The sequence below is a fragment of the Crotalus tigris genome, unplaced genomic scaffold, assembly GCF_016545835.1.
Source record: "Crotalus tigris isolate CLP2741 ecotype Arizona unplaced genomic scaffold, ASM1654583v1 scf7180000019068.207228-45:434310, whole genome shotgun sequence".
NCBI lineage: Eukaryota > Metazoa > Chordata > Lepidosauria > Squamata > Viperidae > Crotalus > Crotalus tigris.
The window spans coordinates 146,988-169,665 of NW_024097359.1; positions in this window are offsets into that span (position 1 = coordinate 146,988).

Genomic DNA, 22,678 nt, shown 5'->3' on the forward strand with positions numbered 1-22,678 from the left:
ATGGACAACGTTCCTCCAGGCCTTCCTGTCCTCTACCATCTTCTGGAGTCCATTTAAGCTCATACCTACTGCTTCAGTGACTCCATCCAGCCACCTCATTCTCTGTCGACCCCTTCTTCTCTTGCCCTCCATTTTTCCCAGCATCAGGCCCTTCTCCAGTGAGTCCTTCCTTCTCATCAGGTGGCCAAAGTACTTGAGTTTCAACTACAGGATCTGGCCTTCTAAAGAGCAGTCGGGGTTGATCTCCTCTAGGACTGACCGGTTTGAACGCCTTGCAGTCCAAGGGACTCGCAGGAGTCTTCTCCAGCACCAGAGTTCAATGGCCTCAATTCTTTGTCGCTCAGCCTTTCTTATATTTCTTATATTTCTGCATAAGGGAAATTAATTAATAAACAGTCCAAAAATCATTCCATCATAAGAGCTTTCCTTATCAGCATCCTGAATTAAACAGTTTTTATTCTCTGTATACTATCCAGAAAATGACTGCTTCTGGACAGAATAAAAATGCAATGCAAATTCAGTTAATAAAGTATATCCCCATTACAGTGGAAACCAAGACCAAAAAGACGTTCCTCATGCAAACAAAAGCTGTAAAGCTACTTTGTTATACGTGTTAATCTAATGTGGCAGTGCTAATGTTAGGATGACTTTTATTAATGGTCTCTTATAACTTCAGGAATATAAAGTAACAAATGGGGAGGGTCAAGTATAAATCTTGGCAGGAACCTGAATGCTGCTCTCTAAGAAAAGAGAGAAATTGCTGTTTGGGAAGATCCATTTAATCGAAGAGGGATGCTTGCAAGAGATTACTTAATTCACTCAATTGCAGTAGGTTAATAACTAACACTCAAACAACAAAAGGAATAACTAACACTCAGACAACAACTGAGAATATTATCTGCTAAATATCTCGTGCAAAATATATTGTTATTTAGCACTTCTATTTCTTTCAAATACAAATAGCTGATGGGCTGTGATCTTACTCCATGATAGTAAGCATAATGTTTGGATGTTAGATGCTTATCTAATAGATAATATATTGGTAGATATTTATCCATTTCAGTCTTGCCTCTGAAAATAAAATTAATCCTTTTTTGGCAAACAGCCAGGACATTTTAAAAGGTTTATTCCATTTCTCCATAGAAAGACCAAAAGAAAAAAGAAAAGAAAAGGATAAGAAACTAACAAGAATCCATGTTATTTAAACTGGAAAACAATAAATGTAATTTGTATGTTTACAATCCTAACCCTGCTCCCCATCAACTTGAATCAAGAAGACAAGGACTATTTAAAAAGAGTGAGGAGGAAAGGAAAGGAAAGGAAGTTTGAATCCAGTCATCAGGAGCAAAGGTGAATTAGTCTGAATCAAAGAAATAAGGAACACCAATGAATGTATTATATTATTGCATATTCATTTAAAAAATGGAATACAGTCCTGACTTTCAAAGTGTACCTATGTATGTATGTGTGTATGTCTATATGTGTGTATGTCTGTGTTTGTGTGTGTGTCTGTGTATGTGTGTGTGTAGGCATACATACATACATTACAGGGAAAATGATATTTTATTAAAAGCATTGCTTGCAAATGCATTAATAGAAATGTGCTAAAATGCAAAGTTATGTTCATGTAGACTTTTTTTTTTTAAAAAAAAAATAGAAATCAGCTGTGAAGTGATTCAAAAATAGCAGAGAACCAATCCCTAAGGAAAGGGAAAACTGACAGAAATCAAAACTTATGGATTTGTCAACCATAGTCAGCACTGGATTGAAAAGAGCCACAGAATTAAGTCGTTATTACACAATTCTCAAGAGTCCAACTTTAGAGCTTGGGTTTCTGGATAAATGTTATTTTGATGTGTTTCTTACCTGCAGTTGGAAACTTTATGCAAGACCACAGCAGGGTTAAAAAATGGACTGATTCCATAGCAAATGAACAGCAAGGAAGACAAACGCTGCTATTTTTTTGTTAGCAGGTTTTGTTAGAAGGCTTTTGTGTCTGCTTTTTTTTTTTTAATTTGGTGAAAGTTATTAAGCACTTTCTTTCTTAGGTTCAGAAGTTTGGGTTCTGCGGTTCAGAAGTTTGGGGAGGGTTCACAGGTAACTGCTGGGAAGAGGGCAATCTCCAGAGATCCATGCCATTTATCAGCAACTGGATCAGACAGACCAAGCAAAGGTCAAGACACTCTGAATTCATTAAGGCAGGTAGAACAATCCTCAGTCCTGCTTCCTGTTATGCCACACAAATCCCACCAAAAGTTCTTTCAGGAGCTGCAAGAAAGTGTTCTTTGTTCTGGCAGCTGATTGAATGTACCTCTATCGCTTCTTTTGACGTGAAAGCATATAAGGTGGCACTCCCAATACAAGGCTGAAGTGACTCTGGTATTAGGTTATCCAGCCCCATGAAGAAAAGGATGCTTAAAGAAACTGCTAACATTCCATCCAAAACTTTTGCTACCTTTTTGTTACATCACACCTCAAACACAAGATTGTGCTAAGCCTCAGGCCACACCATGCTGTAACTCAGGGAGATTCATTTCAGTAACTACAATCCATTTCCTTCATTCTTCCCGGCTCTTAGCTCATATAACCTTCTGTTGCTTTTCAGCCAAATCTGAGTCAAAAGGCTGCATTACCACATGTCATTTAAGAACACAGTTGGGATCTTAAAGAGTGTCTCTCATGCATTGTTCAACTACAACGATCAACAGCTTTGGCATGTATGGCCAAAAGGAAGAGTTGGGAATATTTTGCAGAGCTGCAGAAGCTTTGCTTCTATGATTGGTGCATCTTTCCTTAGGAATGGCCTAAGAATGGCAAAGATGCAATCTCCTGGTTGACAATGACATGCAGAAATGCTCAGGTTTAACTCCTGGTGGGGAAGAATTTAAAAATGTATTTATTTATTTGTGCCAATTTTAGCGAGTTTTTTTTTTAAAGCTTACCAGCTGCAACACTTAAGAACAAAATTTAATACTCTACATTTCCTGCTCAGTCCTTACAGAAAGAAGATGTATGTTGAAGAAACTAAACAACACCATCTACAAAGAAAAGGGAAAACTGAATACTATTAAAAAAAAAAGACAACAATACAACGGGATTAAAAGCTCCTACTTTTGTCCAGTGTCTAAATAGTTATATTTATGTGTAACGTTGCCAGATGATTTTTAAACAACAGTCAAAACCGTGAGGATACAAAATCGTGGGAAGTGGAGCTCACTGAAATCTAATATAGCTATTAACTGACTGAAGCATCTTGCTGAGGGTGGAAAGGTGATAAGCATTAAATAAACCCTTGTCAATATGAAGCTACATGGATCAACATTCCCATTTGGCCTATGCTGGCTGGTTTCCTTTCTTTCACTGTGGTTATTTTCCCCACTGCTGAGTTGAAAGCATGTTTGATATTTCAGTAAACTTTTTCAGCAGGCTTCCAAATGTTATCGTGGGATCTATCAAAGAGGGAGCTTAGAAGCACAAGCCAATGCAGAGTTAAGTTAGCTGAGCATCATGATCGGATAGCGTAACCTCCTTTTCTGAGCACTGCACTAGATCCTCAAATAGGATCCTTTTCATTGCGGTGCTTTGGAAGATCTCCTCATTTGAGAGGACCCTCTTACAAAGACGTGGGGGGGGGCAAACTATTTTCCAAAGCACCAAAAGGCAAGACAAGAAACGATGGTTGGAAACTAAAAAAGGAGAGAAGGACTAGAAGATCTGCAAGGTCCCTTCCAACTCTCTTATTCTACATTGTATGTCCCACCTCTGGATCTCATCCACTGACTGCAAACTTTTTTCCATTTCAGATGAAAGCTGATTCATTTCCCCCCGGGAAATTTAGAATGTTTAGAGGATGAGAAGCAATGGTTGGAAACTGATCAAGGAGAGAAGCAACCTGGAATTAAGGAGAAACTTCCTGACAGTGAGAACAATCAACCAGTGGAACAGCTTGCCACCAGAAATCGTGGCTGCTCCATCACTGGAGGCTTTTAAGAAAAGACTAGACAATCACCTTTCTGAGATGGTGTAGGTTCTCCTGCTTGAGTAGGGGGCTGGACTAGAACACCTCCAGGGTCCCTTCCAGCTTCTATTCTATTCTATTCTATTCTATTCTATTCTATTCTATTCTATTCTATTCTATTCTTTTTCTTTCCAGCTGAGACACAAATTTAGCAAGGCTTTGTTAGGACATCCCTCTTCTGGCCAACATAAGAGTGAGAACTGATGCTACCTGGTGTTTTTTTTTTAAAGGGATTCTGTGTTATTCCTTTACCTCCCTCCCTCTAGCTGCCAAGAAAACAAGGCATCAGTTGATTGCCTTGATAAATCCATTATGTTTGCCTGCTTCTAATTTGATTAGCAGCTGCTGTGGGTCTGGATGCTGGAATGTTTCTGTTTATTAAAAGGAATTGTTTTCTTGAAAAGCAGTCGCTGGATGCTTCCTTGTGTGCATGGAAATTTGCCATGCTACCCAATGTAAACCAAAAGAGGGTCTCTCTTCTCTCTTGCTCATTCTCCCCCCCCCATCCACCACCACCCCGTGTGTGTGTGTGTGTGTGTGTGTGTGTGTGTGTGTGTGTGTGTGTGAGAGAGAGAGAGAGAGAGAGAGAGAGAGAGAGAGAGAGAGAGAGAGAGGACAACAGTGAGGAGTATATGATTCTCAAATCAAGTCCAACTGATAATGATTGGGGTTGCTGTCAGCTGTGCAAATTAAGAGCGCCAAGCAAATGCCTGCATCTCTGGAGCCAAAGGGAAGCACTCCCTCTGCTGTTAAATCAACTGAAAACTGGAACCAAAGCTATTTTCCCCCCTCCATTTAGAATCTCTTTTTCTGCCTCTCTCTCTCTCTCTCTCTCTCTCTCTCTCTCTCTCTCTCTCTCCTTTTCTGTGTATGTGTGTCTAAGTGTGTTTTGTCTGGCTGAGGGGAAGACGCTTCACTGAAGTACTTAAACTCATTATAATTTAATATCAACAAGCTTGTCCTCTTAAAACATAGGATCATGTAAAATACTCGCCACCAGATCTGGGCTGCAGAGATCCAGAGGACCACTAGAGGGCAGAGAAGAGCTAGAATGTTCTGCATTGCTTGGATGCCCCCTAGTGGATCTCTGGATTTTTGTAACTCAGATCAGAAGGTCACATATTTAACCAACATTGTCCTGTCATCATGAATTCACTTTCTTTAAAAATAGTTCCAGCTTCAATCTCCAAATAATTGGAAATCATATTGAAGAGGGCTCTCTCCAATCTTAATGAAGCATTCCATTACATGATGGAATTTTTGATGGAAAATGTGGTGTTCCTCCACTTATTTCTTTATTTAGTGTGTAGATTTCAGAGATCAGCCAACGCTGTTGCTATCTGCAGAAGCTATGTAGCTACGATTTCCTGTTTTATGTTTTAAACGAATAACGGTCTCCTAGCTGACTTTTGTATTCAGCCTGTTTTTTTGTTTTCTTCCAGGTCGTCTTGCAAATTGTTAGCAAATTCTTTCTTTGGTAAATCCTTTCTTCTTGCTGACATTTCTCCAAAGTGACATAAAATCTAATTTTTTGCAACTATTCTCTTTTCCTGCTTCCTGTCTGACTTTCCTTTGATCTAAGTTACTACTCTAGGTGGAATTACTTAATGGGAAGTGTTAACGGAATAAGGGGGAATGAATCCAATTGATGTCTAACTGGAAGGTGAATTGGATACCCCAAACTGAGACAATACAGACATATAGGCTGAAGAAGGATTAGTGCTGGTTGAGGAGGGACCTGAGAGGGCCAGTGTTTGATTGGATAGTGGTCAGATTGGCAGGGACAGTCTTCAATGGGGCCTGATCCATCTTCAGTGGAGACTGGCTCTGAGGCCATGACATTCTGAGAACATTCCACTGGTTTCAATTAGTGTTATCTGGAATTCCAACAATGGCATTCAAACAGCTCAGCTTTTGAGTTCCCCTTGAATGTATGATGTTCTGAAGTGTAGTGCCTTAGATAGATGTCAGTTGCACTGAAAATGTACTTTGACTTTTAATGTTTTTTATGACTGCAAAGCCAGAAGTTAGATGAATCACTTCCTGCCAAGCGCATTTTTATCGAGGAACTTGAGAGCCTATTAAAGAATAAAGTCATTTTCTCTTCAGTTGTATCTGTCCCACTAAGTGGGAAGCTTTTTATCAATGGAGTAGAAGGAGATCCAGTGTTGTGCTTTGAGGAATGCAAACGAGGGCACAGTTGGCAGCGCCTAGAATGGAGATGTAACAATGGAGAAAGGGTCAGCTGTTTCATTTCTGCAAGTCTGACCATCCTTCAACAGCACTGGAATCTCATTTTCATCTAAAAGTGGAAAAAATCTGAATTTTGACTAATGCTCTGCTGAAAAGCACTATGGTGTTTCTCAAAAGATTTCTGCCTTTGTCAGGGAGACTTCAGTTTTTATAGTTTATTCTGAGAGTGGTTGAGAGCCTCTTTCAAATTTATCCTGGTGAAGTTTCTGTTTGAATTGATTAATTGATTTTATTCCATTCAGATACTACCACAATCCTAATTAACTGGCAGAAAGTGTTCGAAGAGCAATATAAGCTTCGGCTCTGTGATTTACTACTTCTCCTTTCCATACCTGAAGAATTTGGTCTTTGCAAACGTATAAAAACTATGAGCTGAAGCTTAGCTTTTCAGCTATTTAAGCATTAAACACCAGGGTTAAGAGAGGACACGCACAGACAGAAAATGAATGTGGTGTGCATTGTTTGAAGAGAAGAAGAATACATGCATATGCATTTTCAGATTTTTTTTAATACAAAAGAGGAATGCACTGTAGTTATGGATAAAGGCATGCAGAAGTGACATGGCACTATCTACGTTGAGAAGTAAATGGTTCAGTAAATAGAACTGATACTGTCCCTTTGGTATCCTTTTTCTGTTCTTTCTTTTCATATATATATGGGAGAATATGAAACATCTACTATATGCGGTTATTGTTTCTTTTTATGATTTCAAGTTTTCCTTTCTACAACAAAGTTGTGTCTATTCTTAAATAATGGATTTAAGACTTGAGAGAAAAAAAATGGTGGCTACTACCTCTAGTGATCCCTGCAGTTAATTCCCACCCCCTCCCTAAATGGTTTTAGTTAGAACAATTAACCAGTGGAACAACCTGCCTCCAGAAGCGGTGAGTGCTTCAACACTGGAAGTTTTTAAGAAGAAACTGGACAGCCATTTGTCTGAAATGCTATAGGGTTTCCTGCCTGAGCAGGGGGTTGGACTAGATGACCTCCAATGTCCCTTCCAACTTTATTATTATTGTTGTTGTTATTGTTGTTGTTGTTGTTGTAACCAATGAGGTAGGAAAATGAATAGTCATTTTTAAAGATTCATCACTTAATGTAGGACATCCTTCCATACATTCAGACCTAACATATCACCAATACAACAAAAATCACAATTTTCAACCCAGCTCTCCTCCATCAGTCTGAGTCGGCCACTTGAGGTCTCAAAGGAAGCATTCACTGGATCCGGGATGAATCGAGATCGTTCCAAGCCATCGTCTTTATCAATTGCCTTGCAAGGCAAGTTACAAACTTGCAAATGCAAATAACACAGGATATAATCATCCAAACCCACCAGCAGCGGTACAAATAACAATTACCTTGGGGAAGGAAAGACACGGCTTGCTCGCCCGTTTGTTGTCATCATCTTCTGTTTTTAGGATGTTCTCTTACCTCCAAATGGGCACATGAACCATCAAAGTCACTTTTCCTTTTACAACTTTTCCTGATAGGCCATTCACCACTCATTTATTACCTACAATGTGAAAAAGGGATTTCCAAACGTCTGTTCTAAACCTGTTTTAATTTCCATTTATGCTCCTTTGTCCTAGAATCAATTCGTAGCTGAAATTAGAAGCAAGCTACCTTGCATCTCTTCAGGCTATAAACCCTGATAGTGTTTTTCTCTCTACCTTTCCCTCCCATGCTGCAATCAACACATCCTTGCAGTGAAGAAAATGATTTGCCAAAAAGAAAATCCACTATTTTTTTTTAATAATAATAATCACCTACCATACTGCCTACTGGATAAACAGCATTTTCAGCGATATTTCTGCACACACACACACAAAGATCTTTAATTTTTTTTATAATAACTAATAGAAACTAATAATTAAGGTAGAAAAAAGAGAAGAAGTAAGAAAGAGAGAGAAGAAAGCCAATAGTGCAGAGGAAGAAAGGGAGAGAGGGAGGGAGGGAGGGAGGGATGAAGGAAGGAAGGAAGGAAGGAAGGAAGGAAGGAAGGAAGAAAGGAAGGAAGGAAGGAAGGAAGGAAGGAAGGAATGGCATCTGAATTTCTTCATAGCAGGTACACTTAAAAGCAGGTATACTTAAATTCCTTCACTTAAAGGTCTAATGCTAATAATAATATAGTAGAAGTGAATTTGCAGGGTGCTAAAATCTTCCTTTTACCAGAGGCTGACATATCTCTCCCAGCCGCTCCATGGGAACATCTGCTTTCATTGTTTCCCTGCCTTCATTTTAAACCCTGGTTACATGCCACCCTTTTATGCTAAACAGGTTTTTCCTTGGCTTTCAGGTGGAGATGTGGTTGTGATTAATAAGGGAGGCAGACTGAATGCATTCAAAACCAGCTTTTAAACTTCCCAAACATGCCTGTTCTTTTTTTCCTTCCTTCCTTCCTTCCTTCCTTCCTTCCTTCCTTCCTTCCTTCCTTTTCCGTTTTGCTCAACGTTGGTTAGAATGCCCCCTTCCCCCTATTCTCTCAGGATGCAGTCCAACACAGCCATGGTAGATCCCACTAAACCAGATGCATGTGGACAGACCCACAGACACACATACTTTTTGAAACAATTTGAGCTGCAGATGCTTTTTGTGAAGGTTTCCACCGGAGGTGACAGCTACAGCCCACTGCTGAAATCTGTTTTGCAAAATCCCTCAGCAGCTTAAGCAGGGGTCCTGTTTTATTTGGTTTGTCCCTTATTCTCCCGGTCCTTGGGGTTCCTTCAGATAGTCACTCTCAGCTGCCTTTCTGCTGGGGAGATTATTTTGGACTTTCTGTCTGCTGTTCATTCATGTTTCTGTTTTTATCTTCGTGGTCTAATAAGCTCCCAAGGGAGACATTTTTGCAGGATCCAATCCGGGTCGGTCATCAGGACCAGGGGTTCTGTCTTCCAAGTTTACAGACTTGTGCTGGAGAGCCCATCCTTAGGGAATTTCTCTCCAACCCCAAGATGGGCTCCAGTGTGAGTCCAAAAACCTGGAAGACAGACCCCTGGTCCCAATGACCGGCCCAGATTGGATCCTGCAACATTATCCTGGGACACGTATATTCGCCTTCATTTGGGAGACTTTTTTATTTGTGGATTCATTGAAATTATAGAATTCCAGCCCCCAAAAGCCAACAAACTGCAATTGTACTGCAAATGATGTTCATTCACCATCATACAGGTCATTTTGTCAGTACCTTTTTTTTTAAATAACTAATTTCACTATTGCCTCTTTTCAAACTGTAGATCACATCGTGACCAGCTGTAAGCTGAGAGCATATACCAGTCCAGTGTCTGATTTTTTTAAATATATATATATATAAATGATGATATGCTTCAATGGTTAGGGCACTGGTAGTTGAACACAGATCTTTTTAACATGTATATTTTATTGTGCTTTACTAATCTAGGTGAAATGTTAATATATATTGCTAGTCCATGTACGATATGCCATACGCTAAATAAATAGATAATTGCCTCTTTTATCAATAATTCTGTTCTGTTCCTTCATTAATCTAGGACTTAAACAAAGTCTTTAACATTTAAATTAAATTTATTGGAATGTAATTAGAAGCAGAAAATTGAATTAAAAGCAATTAAATACTTAAAAATAAATTAAGGATAGGGGGAAAGTGAGCTTGGCTTTCATTTTAAATAAACCAACTGATTAGCAATTCTTGATCTGAATTATGTTCTTTTTTTAAGGGCAAATCAAAGCTGGGGAAAAAAACATGTCAAAATGGGTAAGGCGGGGGGAAAATGCACAAAAATTGGTACACTGATGTAATAAAGTTGCATAGTTACATATTTATGTAATAAAACTAACGTGGATTTTCATTATTTCTCCTTTTAATTGTCATTGGGGTGCAGATATTGAACAATACTGAATTACGATGGAATACTGGCAAAACTGTTAGAAAACAGAAATTTACAGGTTGATGAATCCCTAATTTAAATGCAAATTAAAATGATTGTCTTGAAGGGTTAAATATCTGTAACACCATCAAACATGTCCCCAATAAAGTCGACTTTTGCAACTGACTGGTGGCAAATTTGTCAATGGCAATGGTGTTCAAGTGTTGTTGTTGTTGATGATGTTGATGATAATGATGATGATGATGATGATATACTTTTATTATTTTTATAAATAACTCAAGGGAGATTCCATAGCTAAAGAGGGACTAGAAGTCACAATCTCCTAGTGAGTGGCCCAAAGTCAAACTTTTATGCCTAAGGCAGGACTAGAACTCAATCTCCTGGTGATTGGCTCAAAGTCACCCAACTGGCTTTCATGTCTAAAGCAGCACCAGAATTCACAGTCTCTGGATTCTAGCCTGGTGTCTTAACCATTAGACCAAACTGGTCTAGTTTATCTCTTACTCCTTTGAATTAAGCACTGTTTTCAGTTAAAGGTTGGGCATTCCAGGCCAACAAATATAGTGCACGAAGAATAACAAGAAAATTATAGTTTCCTTATTTATTCTTATTCACTGTAGCTAGAATTCAAATTCATGGAGTAATGTCTTCTGTGTGTCAAGCTTCATTTTACTTTAAATCTGTTTTAATTGTGCCAATGAAATTTATATTTTAATGGAAAGATCATGTTTTATACTATAAAGAGTTGTCAGAGTGTATTACAAAAGACTGAGAGTAATTTAAAGATGTATTAATCTCTCCAGCGTAGCCAAATTCCATTTGATTGCATTAATTCCTGTAGTCTGCATCCTTGAAAATCACTTTTATTTTCCATGCTGCTTGGCAGTCAGTTATGTTAGCCCAGATTTGTTCATCATTATTCTGCTTTTATTTCCAGAATTTGAGACTTTCTCCCTTTCTTTTCTATTCTAAAATCTGTGTTTCTAATTTAGTACCAGGGCAATAAATTGTATCCTTAGGCAGAAGTCTGGAGGGTTGCAGGATTTGAGAAGGATCAGTGGTTATATCTAGGACTTCAGATTTGATCTGACTGAGCTAATATATATTGCACATTAACATTGGTCCTATTATGTATTATTTCATGCATTCTTCTAGATCCATCAGGTGTACTTCTTTAATAGGTGGGACCATCAACATACCCAGCTTTGCCACTCAGGTGGGTGAGCTAAATGCAACCAGAGGAAGTAACAGAAAGGACCTTGGAGATCTTCTAGTCCAACCTCCTGCTCAGGCAGAAGACCCTACACCATTGCAGAAAAATGGCTGTGCAATCTCGTCTTACAAATCTCTAGTGATGGAGTACCTACAATAGGTAAAAAACAGTGAGAAAACATATCTGTTAATTGACGGCTGTATGTTGGGCAAATATTAGGCAGATCCATTAACAGAAACTGAGAAGCAAAATGAGGGATTCTCTCTCTCTCTCTCTCTCTCTCTCTCTCTCTCTCTCTCTCTCTCCCTCCCTCCCTCCCTCCCTCCCTCTCTCTCTCTCTCTCTCTCTGACTCATCTCATTACCACTGTTGAATTATACTTTTAACAGAATAACAGAATAGGGAGAGGACCCTTGAAGGAGTGAAGGATGGGGCCAACAACATACCAGTCATAAATATGAACCAGATTTTGATCATATAATCATGAGGATGCTGAAATGGTCATAAGTGGGGAAAATGGTCATTAAGTCCCTTTTTTCAGTGCCATTGTAACTTCAGTCATTAAAGGAGCCATTGTAAGTCTAGGACTACCTGTTTTACTGAGCACAACTGAATTTACAACTTTGTTTAGCTGGTGTATAAGCCTAATCCAGTTGGTCTTCTTAGTTCCCTATCAATTTATGTTGCAGTGGAAGAAAGAAAGCTGGTGCGTACTTCCATCAAGGAGCTGGGAAGCAATTTAACCCCCCTCTTGGTGGAACACTGGATGTGTATATTGATGAAAGGTCAGCCATGCTGTTCATTCATGTTTCTGTTTTTATCAGCAGCTATAAAAATCCATTTTCAGCTAATGCAGAGGAAAGCAAATTTACCAAACTGAGCTCGGTCAGTTGGATAGGAAACAGCGTTTACATGTTGCATTGCTCTTAGCTTCCAAAATCAGCATGGGGTTGTCTACCAAGATTGTCAAGGCCAGTGTGTGATTTGTCCTGAAACATACAATCGATGAAGCTGTAACTGCTTCTAGCTGGGATCCCATCAGGGCCAGAAACAAGACAGGGTCAGCAAAGGTCAGGATGCAGATAGAACAATGGAAACATGAAAGCAAAATGTGAAAGTGAAGCAAAAAGACTTTGTTTGCAGAGAGAACAAAGTAGGAGAAAGGGGGTTATTTAATAAAATAAAATAAAATACCGATTTTCAAAATCCACTGCTCTCGCGTGGCAGCAGGATTCCATTGTTCCAGGAGAATTTTAAATGTTTATAATAAGTATGCATGTATCCTCGACTTACGTCCACAATTGAGTCCAAAATAACTTGTTAAGTTAGCAATATAGTTGTTAAGGGAATCTGGCTTCCCCAATGATTTCGCTTGTCAGGAAGTCACAAAAGGGGATCACATCAGTGGTGGGATTCAAATAGGTGAACAACTGGTTCTCTGTATGGATGTTGCTTCCGGAAGTCCATTCTGGGCCTGGGTAACCAAAAATTAGCTACCGGTGCAAAGTGGTGCGAAGCAGCTGAATCCCACGAGTGGATCACGTGACCCCGGGACACTGCAACCATCTTAACTACATGCCAGTTGCCAAGCATCTGAACTTTGATCACGTGACCGTGGGGATGCTGCAACAGTCTTAAGTGTGAAAAAATGATCGTAAGTCACTTTTTTCACTGCCGTTATAATTTCAAATGGTCACTAAATGCACGGTTGTAAGTCCAGGATTATCTGTAGTGGCCACTTTTCCTTTGAACGTGATGAATTTCCCCAAGTCCAGTTTGCCAGGCAAATGGGGTTATTTTTGGAATTACTCAGTTGTTGAGCAACGAGATTTGGGATTGCCCTTTTCACCTGAAATAAACTTTAGAGAGAAATTGTCTTTCTCAAGATTAACTTCTGAGTTTCCAGGTTATTGGGTTTCAGCACTGGTCAATGTGGTACTATTTTAAAAATAGAGAGACTGTTTCTTTGGGCTAACAATTTATCCCAAGGCTTCATATCCTACTCTCTTTCCCCAAATCGGCTGCACTTCATCAGGAGAATAAGAGCTTTTTTAGAGGTATTTTGTGCTAGCAGAAAAGCACATAAAACACTTTTGAGTCCATCTGGCTAAACAATGCTGTACATAAATGGAAGATCGTTATCATCAAAATCTCATTCATCCTGGTGTTTTTGTCATGCTAGTGGCTTATTCCAAGGAACTACTTTTTAATGTAGAAGCTTAAAATGTCCTCTTCTCTATAAGCTTGTATTAAAATCTGGCCAGTTCCCATGATGATGTTTTGGTTTGGTTCTTTTGGTTGTCTTTTTTTAAAGAAAACAATTATTGTCATTATTGTATTTTGGTTATTGTTATTTTACTCCTTGTAATTAAATTCCATTGATTGATGAAGGAATTTTCTACGGATTTCTCCATGAATCATCTCCACGTTTGCTTGCAGCAATGATGATATTATCTAGTGGGGTCATGAAACATCTGCAAGCAAACAATCAAACTCAGAGAGAATCAAGGACTCCACAATCCTCCTTCTCCTCCTCCTCCTCCTCCTCCTCCACTTCTTCTTCTTCTTCTTCTTCTTCTTCTTCTTCTTCTTCTTCTTCTTCTTCTTCTTCTTCTTCTTCTTCTTCTTCTTCTTCTTCTTCTTCTTCTTCTTCTTCTTCTTCTTCTTCTTCTTCTTCTTCTTCCCCCCCCCAGAGAGCTATTATTTCAGCATGATTATTTGAAAAGAAAATGATGGGATTACAAAAATTCCAATAACTTAACAATTTCTCACTTGCAAAGAATATAAACCAAAGGACAGTTAGGGCAGAGACTTCTTCATTTTGATTGTTTTTGGCTTTTTACAAAATGGCAATTTTATTGATAACAAAGTTGTTCAGGGCTGGTTGTTGGCAAAATCATTTCCTGATTGTTTATCAATCCAAAAACCAACCATTGATGGAACGTGCCATTTAGCTACATCCAGAAGGCCATGCTGTTTCCAGCACTACCATGAAGAAATAGCCACAAATGCCCTCCAAATTTAACAAAAAGTTTAAGACTCTTATTTTAGAAAAAAAAAACCTAGACAGCGCCCAGTTGGATTTGAACCAACCATGCAGGTGTCAGATCCAGCATCTTCGGCTTGGCGCCTCCTGGCATCCTGTCATTAAAGGACCAGGGGAGGGGAATGGGAAGGGATAAATGAGTAGTAAACATCTATGGCCACCTGATGAGAAGGAAGAACTCACTGGAGAAGGGCCTAATGCTGGGAAAGATGGAGGGCAATAGAAGAAGGGGACAACAGAGAATGAGATGGCTGGATGGAGTCACTGAAGCAGGAGGTGTGAACTTAAAGGGACTCCAGAAGATGGTAGAGGACAGGAAGACCTGGAGGAACATTGTCCATGGGGTCGCGATGGGTCGGACACGACTTCGCAATTAACAACAACAACAACAACAAACTTCTATGCATATATGACCGTTGCAGCGTCCTGGGGTCACGTGATCCCCTTTTGCACTTTTCTGACAAGCAAAGTCAATGGGGAAGCCAGATTCACTTCACAACTGTGTTACTAATTTCACAACTGCAGTGATTCACTTAACTGTGGCAAGAAAGGTCATAAAATGAATCAAAATTCACTTAACAAGTATCTCACTGAGCAACAAAAATTGGGAGCTCAATTGTGGTCGTAAGCCGAGAACTACCTTTATTGTATATGCTGTTATTGTGAATTTTAAGCATGAATGTTTTGTTCTGTTATGCCATGCATAATAAATAAAATAAACTCTTCTTCTTCTGTCTTTGTCATTGGAACTCCCTTCTCTGCAGATGGTCCCAAAGTGGCCTTAGGTTAAGACATTTTTCACAAAATGTGGTCTTCCTTTCTGTGGTTTTCTCACCCCCAACCCACCTCATGTCTCCCATAAGAAGCAATTTCCAGAGGAATCGTGCAGCACGCTCCCTACAATGCAATGAAGGCACATCGTTCCTTTGGGCCATTAGCCCCTGACCGGGATACTCACAGTTCTCAGACATGTACACAGCAAAGCTATTGGACTTTGCCCCCCCCCCCAAAAAATCCTTATTTTTATTTGTTTGTATGTCATTGTAAAGCCAGAGTAGACCCTCTAGCAGTTTGGAAAGAGACAAGGACATAAAAACTCAAACATGAATTATTGCCTCGCAACTGCTTTAGTATTTTCATCCGCACTCACCATTTTTATGACGTGGTTGAGCGCAAATATGAAATATTGCTGAGGTTGGCCTTCTGCACAGTGCACTTTTCTTATCACCCTCTCTTCCAAAGAGATTCTCAGTTCCTAGGCCAGTTTTCCACGAGGCCACAACATAACCCAGCACAACACCAACAATATGCTGCACAAAGCAAATAAGCAGCGGACTGACTAGTGTAATATTTGGGCTAAGCTGTTGACTGTTTTTTTATTATTTATATATATTAGATGTTAGGTTGATAAGATTATTAGATAGAAACCTCCTTATCTATCCCTCCCTCCCTTCATTCCCTATTTCCTTCCCTCTGTCTCTGTGTCACAAAGCTTTATACAAGATTTCTTTTGAAGTATGGAATAGTAGTATGTAATCATAGCAAAAAAATGTTTCTGATTTCGAATTGGCCAAGGAAATTAATAATAATAATGATGATAAAGTTGGAAGGGACCTTGGAGGTCATCTAGTCCAACCCCCTGCTCAGGCAGGAAACCCTATACCATTTCAGACAAATGGCTGTCCAGTCTCTTCTTAAAAACTTCCAGTGTTGGAGCACTCACCGCTTCTGGAGGCAGGTTGTTCCACTGGTTAATTGTTCTAATTGTCAGGAAGTTTCTCCTTAGTTCTAGGTTGCTTCTCTCCTTGATTAGTTTCCATCCGTTGCTTCTTGTCCTGCCTTCAGGTGCCTTGGAAAATAGCTTGACTCCCTCTTCTTTGTGGCAGCCCCTGAGATATTCTCTTCATTAAACTAGACACACCCAATTCCAGCAGCCATTCCTTATATGTTTTAGCCTCCAGTCCCCTAATCATCTTTGTGGCTCTTCTCTGCCCTCTTTCTAGAGTCTCAACATCTTTTTTACATCGTGGTGACCAAAACTGGATGCAGTATTCCAAGTGTGACCTTACCAAGGCATTGAAGAGTGGTATTAATACTTCACGTGATCTTGATGCTTCCTAAATCCAGGGTTCCCTTCAGGTATAACATAGTACAAATATCACATTAAAACACCTCTGCCTGTCCTAAAATATCATGCTAATTCAACAATTTGATCCTTCATCGAGGAGTTATTTCTGAGCAGGAAATGGACATGTTTCATACTTCTTAAGTTTATCATGTAATTAAAAATAAACAAATATTTTCCTCAGGAGAATTCTTCATGATGCTTTTCCTTTATTCGTAAGTTTTATTAAAAGAGAAAATCAAGCAAATCGTTTCAGTGGAGCAAGACTTCATGGACTGAGCAGTTTGCACTTAATTGATTTTATTTTTTAATAGTCTGCTTATAAGCTGTATGAATAACCTCAAATTCTCCTGATGTTTGAACTATTTCTCTCTGTGTGTGTGTGTGTCATTCTCTCACACACACATTCATTCTGTTTTTATTTATTCCCTGAAAATATATATCAGAGAATCAAAATGTTGCTGGTCCTGCTACCAGCACCTCTGCCCTCTGAGTCTCAGCTGACAAAAATGTCACAAAATTGACAGTAAAATATACATAGAAAAATCCGCAAGAAAAAGAACAAAACTCAATCTATTTGTCGCACTTACAAATATAACCTAGACCAAGGTTCCTTTCTCTGTTGAGATGCTGGCGTGAACATTTTTTTTTTTTTTACGGAATGCAAAGTATGTCAAGATTATTTGGCAAGTGAGAAGCAACCATGAATAAATGTAGGATTTGCTCTACAGACTCCAAATAAACAGATTCCCCTCCAACCTTGACGGTGACTACTGACCAGGAACGGAGAATGGTAGAAGAGAGGAACCTCTTGAGGGGCATCTGCAAGGAATCCAAAAAGTCAAACTGCTGACTGGAGCCACATGATTGAAGCCCTGTTCCTTTTTGACATGCTCATACCTAAAGCACATGTAAAAAATAATAATGGAAGGGGCTTTGATTGCATATTCACAGCTGATATTTTGATCCCCTGCCCCTGTACCAACCACTTGCCCTGAAATTATTGATGTAACATAGAACATAAAATCATAGGGCTGGAAGGGAGTTAGTCCAACCCCCTGCTCAAGCCAAATGGTTGTCCAGTCTGTTTTTGAAAACCTCCGTTGATGGAGCATCCACAAACCTGGAAGGCAAACTGTCTTACTGATTAACTGTTCTATGCTGGTCAAGCCTTCTTCTTCTTCTTCTTTTCTTCTTCTTCTTTTCTTCTTCTTCTTCTTCTTCTTCTTCTTCTTCTTCTTCTTCTTCTTCTTCTTCTTCTTCTTCTTCTACTACTACTACTACTACTACTACTACTCATAATATAATATCATAATATCATAATCATACCAATCAGAGAAGGTCATGGAACAGATGAGAAGGATAAAAGTAAAACAGCCATACATGAGTAAACATACTTAGACATAAGACAGTATTTCAAGACCTTGAAGAGCTAGATTATCTCATGAATGAGAAGTTCTGAAAGAGTTTTGTCAAATTGCATAGACTAAGTCATTTATTTTAGCATAAGCTATTTTTGGACAATAAACCACTTGATGAAATCCAAGGGTTTCTGCCCCAATAATTCGGAACTACAAACAAATGTGGGTGGTGTTATGTGATTATCTACTTCAGTAATATCTGGAAAGAAGTACCAGGTGAACAGATTTCCATGGAAACCCTGTCCTTCTTTATGGATTTTAGCAAGGTTTTCATGCAAAGCAGATGTCTTACACAGGGTGATTATGTATTCAGTGGCTGAATGTGCGCCTGGGAGATAATATTGGCAGCATTAGGCTGATCATGATCCATTCAAATATAAACTAAGGACGCATGAAACTGTCCATTTGGATTTCTTATTATTTTCTTTCTCGTGATCTTGACATGTCTTTTCATCTGACTCATTTCTGCCTCATTGTTTTTCAAACTTATATACATATTGATAAATTATAAATTTATATATAGCCATAGCCATATATATTCTCTCTCTGTGTGTGTGTATGAGTGTGTGTGTGTGTGTGTGTGTATCAACACACATTTTTTCCTAGCATGCACACTTTTGCAAGTAACCTTTTTCCTAATATAAATTACTGTTTATCCCTTTCCTTCAATATTTCTGCTTACATTTTAATACATCCAATTTATATTGGAAAGTTTAAAAAATGCTCAAATCTCAGTCCTGGCAAATGCTGCAGAACAGAATGCATGCTTTAAGTTTTTTATGGTTGATCATCCTCCCTCTCTTCTTGGAGCTCAAGACAATATTCATGGTATATATATTTTGTTAACAACCCTGCAAAATACTTTAGGAAACAGTTTCAGGCTCACTCAATAAATTATAATCTTAGCAGAAAAAGAAAAAAAAATCTTCCTGTATTTATTTTTCCACAAGTTAGTTCACCTGTTGGTTCATGTTTAGGTAGGAAAAGAACCATTTCCTCAAGAGACTAATCAAGAGATTAGTAGGTAGGAAGGAGAGGAGAGCAAAAGGAAGAGGAAGAGGAAGAGGAAAGGAAAGGAAAAGAAAGGAAAATGTGTTTAGAAAGCTTAATTTATTTTATCATTTTTACAGGCCATGGCAGAAAAAGAAGCTCTCTGCTGCTCCCCAGATCATATACTGTAGATGATGACCAGAATGCCAAAAATAGTTGTAGTTTATTGTTGTTCAGCTTTCAGAGTGAATTTTGCTTTGAATTTCTTCCTGCTTTATCCTGGCATTTCATCTAAGGTTTCTCGTCACTGCAGCTCCCCATGTAATAAGTAGTGAACTTTACTGCTTTCTGATTCATACTTGATATCCAAGACAGCAGCCATTTGGCCTGTCCTTTTCAAAACATCTGAGAAAAGTCTGGCTCTGTTTCACAGGAAGGAAAGGTCTGATTTATGTAGCAAGCCCTCAAGCTGATGTACGTTCCAAATATCCCATAGACCACGTTTTCAGGGGGGGGGGCAGTGTCATATTACGAAAAAACAGGAATTGAGATCACTGGGTGCCCCCCCCCTCTTCAAAATGGCCCAGTGTAGTTCATTATATCAGAAATGCCACCTTCTCATGCCAAGGCTGGCGATATTTTATTTATTTATTTTTCACATTTCTAGCCCATCACACTCTGAAGATTCTTGGTGGCTTTGATAAACTGTAACAAGCAAGTAAAATATCCAGGCGACAAATTTCCCTAAAAGCCATCCAAAACAACACCGACTAACTATAAGAAAATAAACTGTCAGGCACAAAAGATCAGGTCCATATCTGAAGGATCAGTTAAACTGATTTATTGCTAATCCTACCTCTGCAGAGGAATCTTCTCAACTGAAGCACCTGCTTGGAGTTGGGTAAGGGTCCATGGAATTCAAGCAGGGTTGTGATTATGTAGGGATTCTAGGCTGATCCCTCTTTTGACTCCACCCCCAGTTTTACATTGTAGGTTGGTCCCTATTTTTTTCTGAAATAAATGAGCCATGATAAATCCTTCCTAGTATCTCATTGGGATTTATGGATGCATAGGGAACCAGAGTGGGTGAAAACCAACAGAGGAAACATTAAACAAAGGTAGGACAAAGTCCACTCACTCTTCTTGTCAACTGATAGGTGCAATAATTCTACATTTCAGGTCCTTGGTGCTCTCTGAGCTTGATTGTTTTCTTGCAGATGTTTCATTACCCAAACTAGGTAACACCATCAGTTTAGTGCATCATCAGAAAACACCACAGACCCCTCATTTCAACCCTTAGCTCCAAATAGTCTCCTTTATTGGACACATTTTGCTAAAATGCTCTGCTCCTTTGGAAAATCATCTAATGAGAATTTTTTTCCCTTGCAAGAGCAAATTTCTTCTTGGCATTCAAAGAAATGTAATTGCCCATCCATGTTTTCACTAACTTTAGAACGTTGTCCCAGAGGAAGACTTATGGATAAAGATCCATAGATCTGTAGATCCATCAACATCAGTTCCCCAACACATTTATGGTACCAGAAAGTCAGAAGGAAGTGAGAAGGGAAGGAGGTCAACCTAGAGGAGACTTCTACACCCCTTCAGCCTGCTTCCCAACTTGTCATTATAGCTTAGCCTCTAGAACTATTCTGATGGAAATATAAAAGGGAGTCTGCATAGCTCGTAAACTCAATGAACCATTTCATTGGTGACAATAATCTTGATAGAAATTTGGAATATCTAATTAGCCTCGAAATGTACTTAGTCAGGGAGTTCAGTCTCTAACGTGGGTGCTGCTCAAAATAATAGCCAGAGGTTTTAGGCATCTCTGAAACATCTTAGAAGTCAGTTCAGGAAAGAAGGGATAATATTTCAGCCATTAATTGACGCTCAGGTCTGATATAATAAAAGTTTCTTAAGGAAAGTTAACCGGGCGTCCCTTATTCTGAAAGGTGACTTCTCTAATCATGAGGTCAAAGAACAATTCTGTGGTTTATTATTAGCTGATGGTTGGATCATTAAATATCTAATTGTGCAGAGGGAAACACTCTCCCCACAGTTTCGAACTAGCACTCAAGAGGGCCAAGACTGTTTCAGCCCCCAAAATATTTTGCTCCCCAACATATCTAGTGTAATACTAGCAACTTACTAATGTGAAGGTTACTAAGGTTAATCAGGATGAAGAAAAGATTTGCAGAAAGGTCATTCTGATCATGATTACATGAAGTGTATTGTTTCAAAGTTGATATCCCTCCAGAAATGTTGGATACTGTGACTTGTGCATAAATTATGGAAATTGAACAAACAACCTTATTAGTTCAGGTTTGCATGATTTAGTCTGAAGTTTCTAGGATTGCATGTCTATTTATTCAATGCATTTATAAAGAGCCTTCCTGCCATTTGTGCTCTTGAGATTATCTATGCAAACAAAGTTCATTGGCCGGATTCACCTAACGATCGGGTTACTAACTTAACAACTGCAGTGATTCACTTAACACCTCTGGCAAGAATGGTCATAAAATGGGGCCAAATTCACTTAACAAAAAATTAAGTGAAATTTTGGGCTCAACTGTGATCATAAACTGAGAACTGTATTACACTCTGCAGAATAAATAAGGGGTTCAACTGGGAAGATTATCTAAAACCCAGCCCGGATGAAGAGGTACATTATTACAGTCTTTCTGAGACCAAAGCTGAATGATTTTGTCAAGATTGGTCAACTTTGTCAAGATGGGAGAAACTTGTGTATGACAGACTTCCTGCCTGTTCTCTTCTGCAAAGACAACAGATCCAGGCAGTCAGATCTACATTTTATGCACTGCTGTCTGTAAATATTATTCACTCTGGAAAGGTCCCTTGAAAATAACGCCTGTTGAAGGGGAGAGTCTTGTGTTAAATGGAATGGAGGGAAGCAGGAATGTTCACACCCTCACACACACACACAAATGTCACGCACAAGTGATTGGTGGCCTATTCTCCAGTCCAAGAACAACACTGCCTGATTGTCAAATACACATTTTTATGGGCATTTGCCTGTTTTGCAATAACCCCAGAAAGCATTCTTTAATTAAAATTTAAAACCGTAACTGATTAATTTTCTGTGTAAACACTTTCTGTAAACATGGAATGTCAGCAGTTTAAAGGCACATGGGTATAAATTTCTCTTCCTCTCCCTACGGCTCCAGAATAAACAGTGGAAGAGCAAAGAAGGGCTGGGGGAGAGAAAGGAAGTTCAAGGATGAACCGAGCCAGGGTGAAAAGTTCAAGCACCAATTATAGTTTGGGAAAAGAGACTCTTAGCCTGGGATGAAAAGAAGGTTGTCCAAGTTGGGTCCCATTTTTTTTGTAATCTTTTTTACATGGGACATGAGGAACAGCTGTAGCTTCCAAACTTTCTTAATGGAATACGGGCAATCCTGAACCTACGATTACAATCAGATCTGAAATTATGATCATGAGTCATTGCAGTCCTAGGTCATGTCTCCACATGATAGGACTTGATTTTACCACTGGTTTTATGATAGTCATTAAATATGTCACCACAATCGTTAAGCGGATCACAGAGTCATTAAATGAATTACATGGTTGTAAATACAAATCTAGTTTGTCCAATGAAAAAAACCATACCTGGAATATTGAAGTCAATTTTGGTCACCATATCACAAAAAAAAGATGTTGAGAGTCTGGAAAAAATTCAGAGAAGAGCTACTTAAGATGATCAAGGGCCTGGAGACTAAAATATACGAA